This window comes from Desmodus rotundus, chromosome 6 (genome assembly GCF_022682495.2).
Source record: "Desmodus rotundus isolate HL8 chromosome 6, HLdesRot8A.1, whole genome shotgun sequence".
Classification (NCBI taxonomy): Eukaryota; Metazoa; Chordata; class Mammalia; order Chiroptera; family Phyllostomidae; genus Desmodus; species Desmodus rotundus.
Genome location: NC_071392.1, coordinates 79543140 through 79546748, shown reverse-complemented (window position 1 = coordinate 79546748; position 3609 = coordinate 79543140).

The following is a 3609-nucleotide window of genomic DNA, read 5'->3' as shown; positions in this document are numbered from 1 at the left end:
GAGACTTTTTTTCCCCTCACTCTTCTCCATGAAGTCCATGAGCCTAGAACTGAGGAGGTGACACCAGAGTGGCCCGGGAGAAGCTGGTCCTGGTCCTCACCCAGAGAGCTCAGCGTCTCCACCCTGGGCCCTCACAGGGCTCCTTCCAAGTGGGAGGTTAAGTCTTTGAAAGGCTTCTGAACCAAGGAGGTTTCACTCGGCCTGACAGTTCCGATAGCCGCCAGCAGGCTCATGAGTAGACTGCAGTGCGGTGGTGTGTTTAAGTCAGGTCAAATCACAACTAAAGTGGGAGGTTTTTCTTGTTTTTCTATAAGGTATCTTAATATTCATGATGGGTATTGGTGAGGGTGGGGGTTGGATGTGCTTTATTACACACAGAAAGGTGCCCCCCACTTTTACTCACCTGGTTTTCCTCCCCTGGCACAATGTTGAGACAGAGAACATCAGCCAGCGTGGGGTGTCCCCTCGCTCAGTTTGCTTGTGATAATGTGGGAGAAGAGAACGTGAAAGTCGGAGCTCTTCACTCCCTCCACCTTCACTTAGCCCGGGCCGTAACTGACTCATACAAGTACACGCTCTCCCGTCGGCAGGAAAACCTACTGGCCGCGCTCTTTCTGCACACAAAGCCCTCTCCTTTTCCCGGATGCAGGCCGTGTTCTTAAATTGGGAGGGAGCTCCCCCTGGGTTCACCCACGGTGTGGCCTGTGGTTTGGGTGGGTCCAAGATGGCAGCGTTAGAGGACGTGGAGCGAGCCTCCTCCCATGAACATACCGAATGCACATCTATGTGTAGAGTAGTTGTCTCTGGGGGACAGCTTGGGGGCAACTGAAGAGGAGGCTGTCTGGAGAAGGCTGGAGGCCTACAGGAACTCTCCAGAATCTCAGAGAACTCACCAGGATTGGAGGAGCTGGTGAGCACCATTGTTTGCATCCTCCTTGTGTGTGGGTGGCATTGGTGAGAGCTCTGTCCACGTGCTCTGGCCAACGTGCGGGGCCGCAGTGGTGCATCCCCTGTCACCCCCTCCTATAAGCAGCTCCAGCAGGAAGAGGGCACTGTAGTGAGCTTGCACAGCCCCTACCACCACCAATCTGGATTAGACCCACTGGCCCAATGGCACTGAAGCTCAGCTACTACTGTGCATGCCCACTGCACTGCCCCATCCAGAGCCAAAACAACCACCAGGGAAGAACACAGTGCACATATGCTGGGCAGCCCCACCCAGAGTGATTTCAGGGACTCAGCAGGGCGTCACTATGCTCCTGCCCAGGCGGGGGTCCAGCTCAGACCACAGCAGTCAAAGCAACTGGATGTGCCTTGTGAGTACACAAAGAGGGGCCCACCCAGAGTGAGGGAACCAGCAGAGTGCTGCAACATGCACTTGGGCTGTGTAGACGGGCAGCTGTCAGGACGTCGGAGTGGGTGGGAGCTGACAGCAGTCAATCAAAATGGCAGGGCAAACCATGCACAGCAGGAAGCCCTGCCTGGACTAGGAGGGAACCAGAAGAGTTCTGCATTGCCCTGGTCAGGTACCCCCAGACCAGCTCCAGCCACAGTCAGTCAAAACAACAGGGCATGCCTCCTGCACACACCAGGCAGCCCTGCCTGGATTGAGAGTGGGAGCATCAGGGCTCCACAGGGCACACACATGCTGCCCCTCCCTGACCCAGGCCTGGCTGTGGGCAGCCAGGACAGTGGGGCGCTACCACAGGCACACCACGCTGCCCCCGGGCCCTGCACACGCCCACCCAACTCCAACCAGCCTGCGGAAACCGCCTGGTCTACACAGGCACCCCTTTCCACAAGGCCAATTTTTCAAGACTGGGAGGGAGAAGCTATATCATTTACCTCATAGGAACAAGAGAAAATCCCAGAGAAAAACTAATGAAATTGAGAAAATTTGCCTGATAAAGAATTTGAAGGAACTGTTATAAGGATGCTCAATAAACTGGAAAGTTGAATAAAGGAACTTGGAATTTCAAAAAAGAAAATAACCAATCAGAGATGAAGAATGTAGTAACAAATGAAAAACACACAAGAAGGAATTGACATCAGATTGGTTAATACAGAAGAATGGATCAGTGATCGGTAAGAACACTAGAAGTCACCAATCATAACAGCGAAAAGAAAAAAGAATTTAAGAAAATGAAGGTAGTTGGGGCCTGAGGGATGACGTCAGGCACGCTAACGTTCACGTCATGGGCATCCCAGGAGAAGAGGAAAGTACGTATTTGAAGAAGCAGTGGTGGAAAACTTCCCTAATCTAGGAAGGAACAAGACATCCAGGTCCAGGAAGCACGGGGAGTTCCAAACAAGATGGACCCAAAGACGCCCACGCCAAGATGTGCTTGGACAGATTAAAGATAGAAGCCCAGTCTTGAAAGAAGCAAGGGGGAAACAATGAGTTACACACAAAGGAAACCCTGAAAGGCCATGAGCTGATTTCTCAGCAGCAACATTATAAGCCAGAAAGGAGTGGCAGGAAATGTTAAGAGTGCTGAAGGAAAGGAACCTACACCCTAGTGTACCTGACAAGGTTATCGCTCAGAACTGGAGGAGAGAGAATTTCCCGGATAGGCAAAAACTTAAAAAGTTCATCACCATTAAGCAGGCTTTATAAGAAATGTTAAGTAGTCTTTATTATACAGAAGAACAGAAAAGGCCATGCCAAAAACAAGAAAATGCAGGGGGGAACCATCAGAGATAAAGGCAAATACAGAATTAACACAATCTGCCACGCATAAATCTAATACGAAGATTAAAAGTAGCAAAATTATAATAATCAGCTACAGAAAACAAAAAGATAAAATATGACATCAAAAATAAAATGGGGGGAGTGAAAATTTAGTGCTTTTAGAATGTGTTTGAACTTAAATGCCTATCAGCCTAAAATAGACTGCTGTAGAGAGAGTTGGATACACTCACACACCCCTTAGTGAGCACAAACAAAAATCTACAAAAATAAAGCGAAAAGAAACCCAACAAAACAAAACACTAAAGGAAAGCAGCAAACCAAGAGGAAAGGGATCAAGAGGAGAATAAAAACCACCGAAACAAAAAATGGCAGTAAGTACATATCCACCAAGAATTACTTTAAATGTAAGTGGATTAAGTTCTCCAATCAAACGATGTAGGGTGCAAGGATGGATTAAAAGAAAAAAGACCCATCTATATGCTGCTGACAAGAATTGTCAAGATTGAAAGACACATGGAAAGTGAAGGGACGTTAAAAGATATTCCTTTTGAAAGATATTTTAAAAGCTGGGGTAGCAACACTCACATCAGACAAAATAGGCTTTAAAACAAAGAATGTAAAGAGAGACAAAGAAGGACATTAAATAATGAGAAAGGGGTTGATCCAAGAAGAGGATATGACCATCCTAAGTGTGCACCCAACACAGGGGCACCCAAGTCTCTAAGCAAATAGGAATGGGCACAAAGGCAGGAATTAATAGTAAGACTGTGCTATCAATAGTTGGGGACTTCAGTAGCCCATTTAACTGAATAGATAATCACCCAGACAGAAAATTAGTAGGAAAATAATGGCTTCAAAGTAGAGACAGACTCAGAGAGAGCAGGCTGACAGCTCTGGGAGGGGGTGTGTTCAGAGGG